Source organism: Anguilla rostrata, chromosome 10 (assembly GCF_018555375.3).
Source record: "Anguilla rostrata isolate EN2019 chromosome 10, ASM1855537v3, whole genome shotgun sequence".
Lineage (NCBI taxonomy): Eukaryota > Metazoa > Chordata > Actinopteri > Anguilliformes > Anguillidae > Anguilla > Anguilla rostrata.
The window spans coordinates 38,896,795-38,913,828 of NC_057942.1; positions in this window are offsets into that span (position 1 = coordinate 38,896,795).

Here is a 17,034-nt window from a genome sequence, read left to right on the forward strand (position 1 = left end):
TGAAAATATAAAAGTTTTAACTGAAAATACAAGAAATCGCCGTAAACACAGATTTACCATATTATGGATTTCCAGACACTTGTGGCACTTGCATGCGAGAGGTCCTTGTGTAAAAACAGGTGTGGTATGTCCTGGCTGTTGGTGGGTGTCTTTGAGCAAACGGCTCACGTCAGCACGGCCGTATTTGGCGGCCATTTTGAGGAGAAACGCCCTCCTCTTGGAACAACTTTAAACCTCAAAACACGTGATTCACTGAGATGTTCATTTCTTTCTCTTTTTTTTTCACAAAAACGAGTGGAAAAACAAGGGATGGACCACTAGACACAGACACGCCCGCTCTCTACTCAAATTGTGCCAGCATCATTCCGAGAGTAACCACGCCTATGATAAATCCACTTTAAATTTGAGACAACGGCTAATGGGGAAGAGGGGCTCTTTAGTACCTCTTGACGTAATGCAAGAAACTCGAAGTCCTCGTAATAACTCTCAAATGGCTCACAGCAACACTCGCAGACCAAACTAATCAAAATCCCTGCCAGTGCACTGTCAGTTCAGCTTTTGAAATCATATATTCACTCAGGCATCTCCAAACGAAGAAGAAGAAAAAAACATACACCCACTTCTAGTCCTGATAACTATAAGCTGTCGAAGTTGCGCAATGTGGAAACATCTTTAAGTGTTCTTTTTTCAGCGTACATCAGTTTATAATCCGACGCAGAACTGAGTAGAACATTTTTTTTTTTTTTTACAAAACACAGGAATGCACAGTCGTGTTTCGCAACTGGCAGACATTCCAAAGCATTCCAAAATAAAAATAAAAAAATACCCACAAATCAAAATTTTAAAAGAGGTAGCCCGCTCAGAAAGTGTCTGTTACTGCAGTCGCAGTCCTGAATGTAAAATAGAACGTAGTTAGAAAAGCAGCAGCAGAGAAAGAAACTTGGCAGAGCGCCGCTCAGTGAAACTGTCGTCGTGTCCAGCCCACACCAGAGATCACTATAAATAACGACAAAATTAGTCCATCAAAACTCAATCAAAATGACAATGTTCTGAAGGTTTATAGGCTAATCTAAATAAAGAAAATAATTTATTAATTGGGAAAACTTAACTTGTTTTTAATGGAATTACAGCTTTTCTTTTTACACCCACTTCGACTAATTCAAACCAGCTGCCTGCGTCAAGTGGCATAAGTAATCACCATATCGTTTCAGTTGTGAATTTGAATTCTTTGGGGATAGTCCACAATATTTTCAAATGACTAAAAACAAATGTGAGATTATTGCACCTGGATGAGCCACAGCACATAGGGACCATTAAGCTAAGTTTGCAGGCTCGGGTTTTCCGGTGTAGAGATTGTTGAGGTCATTGTCATGTGTTTACTGCAAAACTTCAGGACTGAATGACCTCAAATCCTCTATGCATAATAATAATAATAATAATAATAATAATAATAATAATAACAATAAGAATAATGATAATAATAATGATAATAATAATAATAATAACAACAATAATAATAATAACAATAATAATAATAATAACAGTAAGGCAATGATGTAAATGTAATATACAACAATATAAATAAAAGAATACAGAATAAAATAATTTAAAAAAACTGTGATTAAACAGTAAAATAATAAAACAGGGAGAACAAGGAGACTCTCATCTTGGAAGACATCCCTCCCAATGGGAAAGAAATGCCCCCACATTAAAACTTACAGTACACCCCCGCCCAGGCTGTCTGTGATGAGATTCACGTGTTCAGTCCCGCTTTGACCTGAAAAACTCCGGAAGCTTTGGGAGATTTGATCCAAAACCTTCACAGAATGCCTGTCTGAGGTCTGCCGGTCTTAGGTCTACTGACATGAGTCTGGTGATGTTAACGAGCCACTGCACAGAGACAACGTAAAAACACAACCTGAAACTGAAAAACAAAACATTTACTGTGTGTATGTGAATGTTAAATATCAAGTAAACCAATGTTGTATGACTCAACTTAATGTTGTATAAGCCAACTTAACTAGTTACACAAGCACATCTTAAAATTACAACATGTGGTCGTAGGAGTCATCCCAACGCAAGCATTGTTAAATTTAATACAAGACTGAGGCAGAAACATACATAAAAACAAACTTTTTGACTTTTATCCAAAAAGAGGGCCAAAAGGAAAATCTATAATCTTCATATGCATTTGATTATTAGGAAGAAATAAACCACAAAAAACAGAAAAGCCTTATGTGCATGTGCAAAAACATAAAAGTAGTTTTGCCATTTGGATGGATGAGACATCATTACATTTCATTAATATGAGGAAATAAAAATTTGTTTTAAGACATGATGAAACATTTAATGTTAGGGTTAGGGTTTAGAGTATAGATAAGACTATAAAAGTAACACTATAACCTTTTGTATTTTGATGGGTTTTTTTGTGAATTGCATTTTTCAATGACTTCAAACACATTTCATTGTTCATGTTATTTGGTTGCAAAACATTTCACTATATACCTGTAGCTGACTGGATGCTACTGAAGTTAAAAAGCAGGTTGGATAGGATGAGGAAGAGGATGGAAAGAAGGCAGGATCTGATTATCTGGTGAGAGGTAAGGTATCTTTGGTGGAAGGGCTGCAAGGCATTGTGGGAATGAAGCCCGAAGCCACATCCTCAGTCCGCTGGGCAGGATCAGCTGCAGGCTCTGAGCAGCCAGGAGACGGTCGCCATAGCAAACATCGCCTTGGAGACAGGTGGAAGGTGGGGGGGGGGGGGGGGTCATTTATCTAGTACCTCTTGTATCACCTTTTCACTGAGGGCACTGCTAATCCCATACAAGCACATCATTAACACAAACAGGAAGTCCTGCCTGTGTTAAATAATAAGGGTTGTAATGCAGCCTGTTACGGGATATGTCCAATCCTAATAGAGAGTGTGACAGGGACGGACATTATTATGCTAGCAGAGAGAGACAGGGATGGACATATTGTGCTAACTGCAAGAGACAGGGAGGAACACACTGTCTGTCTCACAGGGCTTTTAACACTTATAGCTCTGTGTAGCACCATCTGAGCAGAACTATCAACCCTATTTGTAAACATACAATAATACAGGCTGCCACAATCGACACCGCAGTAACCGACAGCCCCGCTCAATAATTTAAATCTCTTATGTTTGACTTCTGTGCAAATTAATGAGAGCGATGACCCCGGAGGGCAGCGAATCTCAACGCTCCTTCTCTCCGGGGGCGAGGCGCGTTGCAAATTCCCCGGCCTTGACGCACACAACGAAAAAAAGTTTAAAAAAAAAAAGGCCACAAGTGACACCTCCTTCAAAGGAGCCAGACCACATTCTTTTCCAGCAGAGCCGAGGCTCAGGTGGCTCCCAGATAAAAAAAAGAAGCCGTTTCTGGGTATAAAAATGTTTTGTGGCTGTTTGGAATCAATTAGAGTAAGAGTGCGGTGCACCCCTGACCCCTCCGGTCGGCTTTAAGAGCCGTTTTGTTGGATTTATTCGCGGCGGTTCATCATGGAGAAGGTGGATAGAAAGCCCCCTGAAAAAAAAAATCAACAAAAATCTGGAGAAAAAAAAAAAGATGGAGACTCTTTAATCTGCTTTAGACACAAGCTCCTGCATTCCCCCCCTCCCCTTCTGGTTTTCTTCTTCTTCTGCTTTTTTTTTTTGCATGGCTGAGGACTCGGCCTGCTTTTATTTGTTCACTTGATCAAAGCCTTGAAGTTCAGTTGTTCGCTTCTAAAGCACATAAATACAGAGCTTTCGCGGTAATCTTCTTCGCCCTGTACCGAGCAACCCCCACCCCGCCCCCCCCCTTGCCCCCCTCCCCAACTTTTGCGTGCTTCGGTGAGCTTAGTGTAACATAACCGCGATGCATTTGGCTTTTATCTCGCATTAGTTTTAAGACCCCCCTGACCCCCTACCCTCCACCTCAAACCCCTCCAAGCCTCTCGGCTGGCCTGACCCCCCCCCAACCCCCAAACCCCCCACCCCTCCCAAAAAAAAACACAACTGAACCAGCATGTGAATCAGGTTCCAGCTGAGTTATTTAATTGCAGCTTTTGTCCATCTCTGCAGCTGTTTGACTCCTGATTGCTGGGACCCTGTGTGTTTGGAAATGCCTGGAGAGGTTAAATCTGCCCCCCCTAAAAAAACACAGTTCTTCTTATGCGAGCTGTTTTCTGATGATGACATTGATCAGCCTCACAAGGCTGGGGGGGGGGGGCAGAACACGGTGGCTCAGTTTTAAATTATCGCTGGCAGTTTGCAAAGAAAACTATCTATTTCCGTCAAATTCTTTCTCCGCGCGATTGGACGGAATGCGGTTGCTCAGGTGTGCGGTAATTAGCCCAGGTGTTGTCTGACCAGCTTAGGTTTCAGGGTAATTAGCCCCGGTGCATTGTGGGTAAAGGCAGATCCTGCTGTACACGTTTAGCTGAAGGTGGAGTCGAAGGCCAAGGCTAAACGCTTACGTCGCTATCCGCGTTTTATGCTTCTGCCTGATACATTTTCGGTTTTCCCCCGAATGCAGAAGCCCCCCCCCCCCCCCCGTTAAACTAGTCTTCCTGCGGTGATGAGCGGAGCGCGTGGTGCTGTGTCTTAAGCGTGGAGCTGTGCTCGCTGCCTTAGCGCGGCTCCTAGCGTAGCGTGTTTTACAGGCTCAGGCCTCCCACAGGACCGTGTCTCGCTCCAGGCGGTTATGCCGTTCTGACAGGTGCGTTTGTTTCTAAGCCCCGCTTTTTCCCTGCCTCCCCCCCCCCCCAATATTTCCCCCCTGCTACGGCTGCACAGACCGCCGGCCTCCACCGCCGTTGTCAAGACTACGGCCGCCGCCCCCCCCGCTCCCCAGCCCTCCCACCCCCACTCCCCCTCCTCTCTGGCCCCTGGCTTTATGGGTTCCAACGTTTAGGACCCTAATCCACATGGACTCCAGGCTCTGAGCCTGACAGTGAGAATGACCGCACCTCGGATCTCCCCCTGGTCCTGCCGCACGCAGCGTTTTTCGCGGTATTCGCCGTTCTCTGTGGAAAGCCCCATGAAGCCCTCTCATCCTGGCGCTCGGCTTTCACAATCAACAGGTGTCAGTGTGGCAGTGTGACCCAGGGTTACAGACGGGCAAAAAGGGTTCGAATTCAAACTGTCACACCGCTGGCACTCCAGTCAAACAGATTCTGTCTGTCTGCCACTGTACTTTATCTGTAAGTAATAAAATAAGAGCTAATGAAATAAATTATGTATTCTGCAAATGTATAAATGTATAAGTGCATGTGCATAATAAGGCTATATAAAAAAGCATGTTTATATATGTTTATGTAAATGCATATAATAATATGTGTTTGGGGCATCTAAGCAACCCTAGGTAAAAGTCTTCTGCAAAGAATATTAGTGATGAAATAATATTACCTTAAATAAATGTCCTTAACATTGGCTGCCTCATAGCACTGTCAGCCAGGTCTCTTTGAAATACATTCATCACTTCCTGTGCAAATTTAAGAAACTGTTTTTTTGTGTTGAATTTGTCCATTCATCAATTTTCTCATTAACAATGTCTTAACTTTATTTTAGAAGTCCAAGAAATAACCCAGAGGTTTGCTTGGACCTCAAAATAAATGCTGACTTATTTGCAGTCTAAAAAAATTGTATTTATGTATTTTTGGGGTACTTATGACAGCTAAGCTGAGTTGTGTTTTTTTAAATATTAATAAAAGTTATTTTTTCATTTTGTTCGCTGAATTCGGTGCAGCTGTACACGTCCTCCTGGTGTGATCTGCAGAGGGGAAGAAACAAAAGTTCTAATAGACGAAGCTTAACCAAATACCTGGAGGACGGGGTTTTTGTCTGTGCTTAGATCAGCATACTGGCAATCAGAGCCTCGAACAAGGCGGCCAGAAATCAGATACCGTTACTCAATAAATCACTAAACCTCCAGGTGCATTCTGGGTATTCTCTGCCTCAGCTGAAGTGGTAGCTCCGCTGTTTTAAGAGGCGATCCATACCGCCTGTGACTCCGCGGTTCTAATTGGAAGAAACAGCCCTCCTAACAGGAATATGAAGGAGCAGACAATGAGAAGCGCCGTTGTAAATAAAATAAAAAGCGCTGTTTCTTTGCTCGCGCGGAGTCAGTATTAAAAGCGTGCTTTCAACAACCATCTAGATTTAATCTCACTGTGAACACATCGGGGAAATTAAGAACGAACGAGCAAATCGGCGGCAATGCGGTACGGTTTAAAGAGCTTGTCTCAATAAGGCACAACTGGGGGATCTGCGCATTGTGCTCTCAATCAGTAAATAAATTTCAAACGAATGGCGAGCACTTCGGGAGAAACGTTTTTCTCGCGTAAATTGAATCACACCATTGTCGTACTGAAATTAACTCTCTCCCAAAAGCTTGGAAAGCCTCTTCTTCCAGGTCTTCTGGGATCTCATTGGCTGTCTGAGATTATGTGATGATAAAGTCTGGGTGGGGCAGTAATCTCATTAAATAACATGATGTGTCAGAGCTAATCGGTTGTTTGATCTACCCTACTTAGCATCATATTTGTTTTGCCTGTACATAAATAAGTCAGAAACGTTTTCTTACAGTTGTCCTGAAAAATCTTTGAGTGCAATGAATAATTCATTTCTTTTTCTGTTGCTCTAAATCTGCGTCTTCCTCTCTCTCTCTTTTTTGAGCAACGGGAAAATCCATTCATGCATGATGGCACGTGCTGTTAACATAACTGTAAGCATTTGTACGTTTAGGACGAACATTTATATTTTTATATTTCTGTGCTGCCTACCTCACTTCCCAGCCGGAAAGCGGACATACTGTATACAGTACTTGTCACTGGCCAAGGTCTTTGGCCCCCAACACACTTATCACACAGTAATGATGAGTCAGAGGTCTGCGGATGAGTCCTCCAAGGTCCAAGGACCACAGAGGAAGACGAAGATTTAAAGTCAAAGCTGTCCATCACTCTGACTTACCCAGGAGGGGGAGGGATGCAGGTCTTTCCTCATGTGAAACACACAGTTTTACTCTGACGCGCTGGAGTTTGGACACTTTTAAGGACAAGGCCTAAAACCGAGCCAACAGTGGATCTTTAAACAGAACTCTCCAATTAGCCAAAACACCCACTGGCAACCACAGATAATTAAGTGGGCGAAAAGACAGAGAAAAAAAAAACAGCAAATAGATTAAATTCTACACGAGAATAATTAGCAGTGCTGCTAATTGGCAGAAGCATTATTGTACGGGTGCATATTTGCGTCTGGATGCTTTGTGCAGGACAAACGTCACACAAATATACACGTGTGCCATTTCTCGTGACACCAGTAGATACCAGTGGAGTTACGAGGGCAACGGTAACGCAAGGAACGCTGGCGGAAATTGAACCCACCTGACCACCAATGAGATCAAACTGCCATAGGTATGAGGTCATAGGTGGGTGGGGCCAAGGCCCCTGTGATGCAGAGTTACCTCTAAAAAGTAACAAACTAGTGGAGGCAAGGAACTTTTTAGCAGCATTTACATCAACATCCCCTCTGTAGACTTCAGGTGTTAGATGACTCATGATATTGCCAAGGCTCTAGTCCAGAGGTGGTCAACCCAGGGCCTGGAGAGCCGCAGGGTCTAGTGGTTTTTGTTATCACCTTAAACACCGCAATCACTTCAGACTCAGGACACCAGGTGAGGTGAGCAAACTGAGTAATCAACTACTTTAACTGATCAATGACGTGCCAAGTAACAACAAAAACCAGCAGACACCTACGGCTCCCCAGGACCTTGGCAGGCCCCCTCTGAACTTGAGTTTTAACCGGGACTGTGGAAGAGCAAGGATTCCCCTGGGACCCTAAAGGCTTCTGGGTAGTATTTCCACCATCGCGCCCGACAGTGACTGTGATATACCGCCCGCATCATGTACTTTCCACCCAAGTCATTTTGTGAAACAGATCATCCTTCACACTTTTGGCAAAACTCTTTATTCATTTAGCAAATTGGTTTAATGAAATGTATATAAAATTCTGAGCCAGCATGGAGGGACGGAGAGAGTGTGAACATACGGAATAAAGCATTGAATCATGTGCGCATGAAATTGCAATAAACCTGTCCCTGCAGGCAGCCAATTAGCCACCGACACCCGCCACACTGCTCACAGCAAGGAGTTAATGAACCTTTAAACAAAAAGATCATGCTCTTTTCCACCTATATTTTTCTTCCTGCCATTCCCCTCAAAGAACTATCATTAAAAAAACTAATATTAATATTAATACTCAACTACTGCTGCTGCAGATACTAGCATTACTACTACTACTACAACAACAACTTTGGGTGGGATTTGAGATGCCAAAAATTAAAAATCATCATCATCATCATCATCATGTAAGGACGCCACTGTGGAAGTATCTATATGACCTCATGCGTGATCTATAGGACAAGGCAGTTTTTTTTATTTTTTTTTAATTGTCCAAAGTGAGAATGATGCGTGGTGTTGTAGCATTCTCAGATACAAATGGTTCAAACAATATCTGTTCCCACCATACTGTCACTTCAGCCCAATTCATAACTGGGACTATTTGTAAAAAACGCTCCAAAAAAAAAAAAAAAGAATGCAGACACATTCAGTTGAAATAAAGGAGTTATAACTCAGAGGGAAGGTCACATTCCACCCTTACTTTGAGGGGTTATACCAATTACTACGTCCACATCTCTCCAATACATCACAGACATTCTTTGGTGGTTGAGAGCAGAATGCCTAAGCATCCAGTAACCTTGCACACCACGTCAGATTCATGCAAATGAGATTGAATGGCGGAATTCCTGTCTGATTTTCGTGGGGTTAGGGGTTATTTCGCCATTTCCAAGATGAGCTTTAAGGTAGACGTGCAGAGCTTTCATTATCGTGAAGTGTCAGAGCTAATACGCTATTTGGTCCGGCCCCGTTAATAATGAATGCGATTATGGAAAGGGCAGAATGTTTGGTTAATTTTGTTCAAGGTTAGAGGTTGCTTTACCTTGTATAGACAAGAATGAAGGTATGTCAGCAAAGTCATTATTGTAAAGTGTCTGTGTTATTACATTTTTTGGGCCTGCTCCTCTTAAAATAAAATAATAATTTCGCTTTGGCTTGTGGATAAATAATTCCGCCAGACACCTAATTACAGATTTCAGTTTTTTTTTAATATATTAAAGAATCAATCATCTCTGAAATCATAAAACTGGATCCACATGTTGTTACAACCTCAGGTTTAAACTCCAGACATATAACTTAGTTTTTTTTAATTATTATAATAATTTTTTTTTGAATATATAACTCATCCAAAAACAGCGCATTGCAGCTGCACCGCGTCCAAAAGAGCTCGAGACCCGTCCTGCGGAACGCGAACTGAAGACAGGAAGTTCCTGCCGGTTCACTCCTGACTCCTGTGAGCGCGTGCCGCGATCCCGGGACGCAGACCAGAGCCAGGGTTTCAAATGGAGCCGTTTTGGATACCTCAGCAGGCTGAACGGTGCAAGTCGGCCCCCGTGGATGAGGTGTCCGCTTTCCCGCGAAAAGCAGCCTGATTGGAACAGAAGTGCGCATTCGTTTCAGAAGCAGGATTTGTGGTGTGGCCGTATGGAAAAAAATAAAAAAGAAAAGAATAAACGTGAATTTTCTCTCGCTTGTTGGGTTTAAATTGGCTTTAACAACTATGGCTGAATGGAAAGCTAGTTAGCGTGGCACAAGGGTATAGTGTTGGTGTGTGTGTGTGTGTGTGTGTGTGTTGTGCGATGGAAATTTCAGTTCCGTTTTCTTAATTGTCGAGAGCACAAATGGAATTTATATTAACCCCGAGGGTAAGAGGTAACAGAGTAGATTAAACAAGCTCTTAGTGAACTGAAAAATTAGGTGAATATTCAGAAACTAAGTACTTGTTCCCCTTTGAATAATCATGCCATTTCCTTCAATATTATTCTAGTTCAAAACCTAAAAGATTTAATTGGATTTAGCAGCATATATTTAGTATTAACAGCTGCTCTGTTTTAGCAGAGGATGTATGAGATTTAATAAGATTTACTAAGATTTAATACGATTTACCAGTTGATTTGTGCGGTGCTGCTACCAGCGCTACTGACTCTGAATCACAGTCCCATCTAAAGTTCTCTTTTACCTGGCAGATTGAGTCCCTCCACATTCCAGGATTATCAAAGATACTGCACAAACTCACCCGAGCAGAAAACGTGAAGCTGAATTGCCCGCGGGGGGGGGGGGGGGGGGGAGGGAAAAAAAAACAAAAAAATCGGAGACTATTTTTTTCAAGCGCTTTTTGGAATCTTGAATGAGGCAGAGAGTTTTGTTTTTGCCTTTCCGTCTCCCGAGATGTTATCAATTATCAGGGCTCAGCAGGAGAGAGAAATCCCCGCTAACTCAGACCAGAACGAATATGCGAATACGAATCCTTCAGTGATGTGGGGCTTTCAAAAAACTTCTCCTTGTCATTACTGTTCAGTTAGGGATGTAGGTGTTTCTGGCGGTGGTGGGAGGCTGGAGGGGCCTTTTCCTGCTAGCTGAGCCAGTTGGTAAGCATTGCCACGATTGCACTGCATCAGTGAGAGCCTCTCCTGGGGATTGAATCTCTGGGGGGGGGGGCATTTGCCCACCTCGATGTTGTTGCTCTGACCTCGGGTTCGAGAGCACGGTGGATGGGAAGACCTACCCACTCGCAGTCACCGCTTTACCTGCCTAACCCCCACCTGCTGCAGGTGCAGCCTCCGTCAGTCAGCCATGCTCCGTGTCCTGCTCTCAACGCAAGGAGGAAAGACAGACAGGCACAAATTACCCTGCAACTAGATATATAAATAATGAAGCAAGTGTAATATAATACAATACAATGACATGTGTTTCATTTGTAATATTACATACAGTAATATTAGATGCTTTGCAATGCTACAGTATGAGTTACTTTACTAAGCTAACCCCTAGATTCAAAGAAAAGTATAAACTGATTTTAAGAGAAAGTGTTGTTGTTTTTTTTTTTTCAACTTAAACAAGTTTTCAAAATAAAAAATCATCTTCCCAGAATGATGTAGCACCATTGTGCAGCAAAGTGACTTTTCTCTCTTGAAAATTGCTTTGCAGTTTTAATTGAATCTCTGGGTATGTATTTCTGTTTATAGGTTCTGGTTATAGGTTCTTGCCCTGGGTTAGCACACTGTCTAAGAATCGGCAGTGTTCCTTATATAACCACTTACTTGCAATTCGAATGAAACATTAAAACGGGTCCAGGCTCACTGTAGTCATTAAAGATCCCACAGTGAGGTATTAACCCCGGTGTCCTTGTCGAATTCCCAACACACTCTGATTCTGCAGGGTTGTAACTGCGAAAGAGAATTTGATTCTCCATTAACCTGTGTTATCTGGTGAAATATAGGAAAATTGATTAATTCAATTTGCAAATCGGTTAATTGGTGTTTTCACTCATTAATTGATTTATTCCATTATTTAAATCAGTTCATTAATAAATACAGGGTTTGTGAAATGAAAATATAGCTGGGTAAATATAATAACATGTAAAGATGTAAAGATGAGAACAGGTTATTGACTCTATCCGTTCTTGCTATTTAAATCTACAGTATATGCTCCCCTGAGATAGTGGTTTCTCTTAAATTGAAATGCTAAGAACACTACAGAAACATTTAATCTGTTGAAAGCTACCATCTTGCCTCATGCTCAGATAAAGGTGTCTGTACAGTATAAAAATAATAAAACCACATAAAATTGCCTTTTTATAGTGCGAAACATTATCGCTCTAAGGAAGCATCTTTGCGAATAAAGTTTCATTCCGAATAAGCACATACATTTCAAAAAAAGGCACTATACTGCCTGGCAGAGAATGGAATTTCAGACCATAAATAAGATTTTACCGGATTTTACTGAGTGTGCACTTAAAGCACGACACCTTTTGATAAATGCATTTATCTAGAGTTGGCAGGGGAAAGAAATTCTTTAATGGATTTGAATCACGTTGCTCCGCTTGAAACAAAAGATTATTCTTCTTCGGCTGAGCACAATATGTTACATCCCCAGAAACAAAGACGCATTGATGGCCTCGTGGAGTCAGCCCTGAACAGATGGAAGGGGTTCTCGAGAATGAACCATCAGTTCACTTTCCCAAAAAATTCAATTTCACATTACATTCCGGTATGAAAAAAAAATTACCTCAGGACTTTGACCTGTTTTAATTCTTTTTTATTTGACATTATCTGATTTCAGAAGCTTTCTAGTGCATTCGGTTACACTCAGGATCAGCTGAAGGCTGGTGGGGGGGTGGGGGACTGTGAGAGGGTGGTGGGGGTAGTTGCTATTCATAAAATGTATTAAGAGGAAGCAGTGAGATTATTAATGCATCTTGTTTCTGAGCATTTCATTCCATAGTGTATCCCCACTGGATGAGTGCTGTTTCACCAGCCAATGAGATCGCTACCTGTCTCCCTTAGACAATCTTTTTTTCCAAACCAGGAACAGGTGACTTTGCCAACACAGATTTACATACAGTAACTTCTTACAAACACGCATAAATGACATAATAACTGACTTAATTACATTTACCAATTCAAATGTTGTTTTTTTTTAACTGAAACACCTATGCCATTTTGTGCTGAAACATTATTCTTTTTTCAGTGCAAGGACCTACCCTTTACAGGCAGGAACATGAATGAATCAGTGAGACAGAAATAGAGGACAACTCACTTTTAAACCCTCCTGAATTACCCCGAAACTGGTTTTTTCTGTATTCACGATGAGCTTGCCACGGTTTTAGCACAAACAACTTCTCGGATCAAACATCGACTTCTATTTCGAACAGATGACTTCTTAAGAATGTCGTCTGTGATGGCAATAAGTAAAACTCACACATCTGTGATCTGGAGAAACAAAAGGGACACTTTTATTTGACTACTTATCCACTATTAATGTAGGTCTTTATCAGAACAGAAGTGTTCTGTGTCAGGCTTCAGTCAAAATGGCAATGCCACCTTCTTAAGTAATCACCTCTATGGTGTAAAGTTAAGCATGTGAGCTTAAATTCTTTCATTCCCAGCACGACACCTTGATCCTGAACATTACACCTACAAGACATTTATTCTCTTTCTGTGATACCCATGTCTTTGTGCTTTGTGCCTTTGTCTTTGTGTAAATCATTTTCAGTACAACAGTGGCAGTTACATTTATTAATCTCATTTAACTAAACAGATCTAAGGTTTGCTCTTGCCTAAAAACCTTTTAACTTTTCAAAGGCCAATTTCTTGTTAAGTACACACAGACAGAGCGGCCACATTAAGTGCATTTGAGTAAAACAGGAACGGCTGATTGGGGGATGCTCATTAGTTAACGGCACTAAACCAATCGGAAGCCGATTCGGAGTGATTATCGAATTAAAGCCGCTCTTCTGCACCTCCGCTGGGCAGCCCGATGGCAGGCCGTGCGCAAACGTTAGCGATTAGCCTGCGGCGGAAAGGTTCGGGATCGCCGCGGTAACGAGCCGCTCGGCGGCGTAGGGTCAGAACTCCGGCGGGAAGACGGCGGAGAGAAGCGCCGCGTGCGTGTGCGTGTGCGTGTGCGCGTGCGTGTGAGTGTGAGTGTGTGCGTATGTGTGCGCATGTGTGCCTGTGCGTGTGCGTGTGCGAGTGTGTGTGTGTGTGTGTGTGCGTGTGCGTGTGCGTGTGTGTGTGTGTGCGTGTGTGTGTGCGTGCGCTGATGACATTCGGCCGTCTCCCCGGGCAACAGGCAGCAGCAGCAAAAAAAAAAAAGGAAAGACTCATCTCGGAATCCGAACAGGCAAAAAAGAACATTTTCATTAAACTCCATTTGCAGCTAATTTGAGGCTCGGAGATGTGAGTTAATCTCGCTACAGTCGTCCCACTATCATGAAGCTCCTATTTTTGTCCTGTTCCCCCTGTCCCCCACCCACCCAGCCACCCCCCACCCACCCCCCCAGTCTCTTCAAAGGTTACAAAATAATGATCTGTTCTTTACATTGTGCTCAAGGGCTTTCCGAAATAGATTTTTTTAAACCCCTCTTACAGGTTACCTGCTGGGACTTGGGTACATTCATCAGAAAAACAGCGTGCGCAGCACACGGGAGGGCATTGGTGAGTGTTTATGTAAAGATAAGCTTTTTCAGAGCTCAGCATCTGCGATATACGCGCCATGTAGCGTCTGTGCAGAGACGCAGTTCTCCCAGTGGTTTGGGAAACAGGCGGAAACGTTGCATTTATGTAAAGACGGAGTTTTTTCAGCGTTTTGTGGAAAAGGGCCAAACGTAGTACTGATGTAAAAACTGATTTTTTTTTCTTTTCTTTTTCTTGCGATAGCAGCCAAAGTGTGGCACAGCTGCCCGTCTGCTTGAAAGGTTACAGGCTCGAATGCTCTTGGACAGAGCTTGTGTTATGAATTGAGAATTTCTTCCATAAATGTCCGACTGTATTATTAATATCCGGTCATTTAAAGGATGGCTACTTCCAGAGCGGCCTACTGCACAGAAATATGGCATTTATAACTGAGTGAATATATGCCCCCTGGACTCTTCCACTGCTTTAAAGAGAGAAGGAGGGAGGGAGGGGGAGGGAGGGCGGGAGGGAGAGAGAGGAAGAGAGGGAGAGAGAGAGTGTGAAAGAGACAGACAGAGAGAGAGAGAAGGGGGAGAGAGAGGGAGAGGAGGAGACAGAGAGAGAAAGAGAGAGCAAGTGAGAGAGAGAGCAAGAGAGCAAGCGAGACAGAATCTAGAGACACCAATACTAACAGTGAATGATATTTTAATAAATGTTTGTGTTGTCAGTCCATCCATGGAAAATGATGTCCGTTACACAAATGATGTCATAAATGGCACAGTCATTTGACTAATGAAATTTCGAGTTTGACCCGTGGGCTCTGATAATCAGACGCCCTCGCCCACAGAGTGGGAAGAGGGGGGAAGAGGGGGGAAGAGCAATCTGCCACGGTCGTATGCGAAAATGCTCTCCGTTCCGCAGGTCAGGCATCGTGTAGGCGTGCGTTCTGATCACGGGGCCCACAGCGTGGAGACTGGTCATTTGAAGTCTCCCCAGTCAGGCTGTCTCTCCTGTTCTCTCTCTCTCTCTCTCTCTGTTTATCTATTCTCTCTTTTCTGCCTGTGGTTAGTTTTTTGATAGTTTTTCTCTTTATGTTGCTTGTCTATTATTTTTATTTTGAAGTACAGTAATTTCTGTGGTTGAACAATGTCCCAATTAAATCTCAATCTCTCTCTCTCTCTCTCTCTCTCTCATTCTCGCTCTCTCTCCCTCTCTCTCTCATTCTCGTTCTCTCTCTCAGTCTCTCGGCTCTCTCTCATTCTCTCTCTCCCTCTCTCTCTCATTCTCGTTCTCTCTCTCCGTCTCTCGGCTCTCTCTCATTCTCTCTCTCCGTCTCTCGGCTCTCAGTCTCTCGTCCGCTGAGCTCGAGCGGGGGAGTGATGGCGCCGTGCGTCGCTTGCATCGTGTGCATTTCAGGACAGGTTTTACCTGAGGACATGTGACATGTGATTGGAGGGGGGGCGGGGGGCTGGACGGCGGGGGGGGGGTGGGTGCGGGGGGCTGGGGGTGGGGGGGGGGCTGGAGGGGGGGTCCATTTCCGCCGGTCTCTGGAGCTTTCAGACCGCCGTTTAAACAAAAAAAGAAAAAAGAGGAAATAATAAAAATCTCAGACACCTGCTGCTTCTCACCTGGAGGGAACCCTGACTCTCTTCTCTTTCTCTCTCCTTCGCTCTTTCTCTCTCTCCCCCATCCACTCTTCCACTCCACAGGAAAGAACATGTGACCACGTTCAGTTTTTGACAGCTGCTTGTGTCGGTACTGAGAGACTTTTTATGTTCCGAAAAGACTTCCCTTCCTCCAACACATAAATGCCAGCACTTCCTATTACCCTGTCACCTCAAGGCCACCCATTAACAGCTAAAATAGAAAATAAAAATAAAGCCTAAAATCCAACAAACAGCACTCAACCCGAAACACAGCACTCAACCCAACACACAATGCTCAACTCAACACACAGCACTCAACCCAGCACAGAGAACTCAACCCAACACTCAGCCCAACACACAACACTCAACTCAACACACGACGTTCAGTACCGGCTCCATGGAGTACCAGAACCTCCCTGCACTACTGCAGAAAACTGGATCCAACACATATCCCCTAAAGAAAAGACCACACCCAGCAAACAAAAAACCATCGTCAACAGAAAAAAATACAAAGTTCTAGCCTTCCACATTTACCAAACAGCTGCCGTACTGTTTCAGAGCAATCACAAAACAGACAGTGCTCCCCCACCCTAGCGAGGGGGGGGGGGGGGGGGGGAGAGAGAAGGAGGGAGGGAAGAAGAAGGAAAGGAGAAAGGAGGAAGTCAGGGTCAATCAGGGAGGTACATTCGCCGGCTTTTCACTGAAAACATCTTAAAACAACACCTTTTACACAATACTTCAGCGTTTCTATTTTTTTTTTTAACTAACTCTTTTCTTCCTTTATTTCACAGGTCTTGAGTAATGCACCTTGATGGCAGCACTTATGTGATTGCACATTTGGGTATTTCTGACTATAGTGGCGTTTGTGCTCACTATGTTAAATGCACTTCTGTGAGTCGCTTTGGCTAAAAGCATCTGCCAGATGAATAAATTGTAAAATGTAGAAAGACAGGGTGAGAGAGGGAGGGAAAGAGAAGGGGGAGAGAGAGAGGGAAAGAGAAGGGAGAGAGAGCATGAGAGATAGAAAAATAATTTACAGAAGATGCTACAATAGGCTTAGAAATACAATTATAACTTAACATTCCAAACTGTAAGAGAAATTGAAAAAAAAATAGGATTTTTTAAAAATTAAAAGACATAAAATCCCGCATGACCACCGTGTAACACACCTCTCTCCATCACATCCAGAACTTTCCATCACACACACACACACACACACACACACGGGAGCAGCTTAAACGTCGTCGTAAGCGATGTGCTGAGCGGACCCAGCTAGAACTCCACAGAACCACAGCAGAGGCGGGAGATCAGAGCGA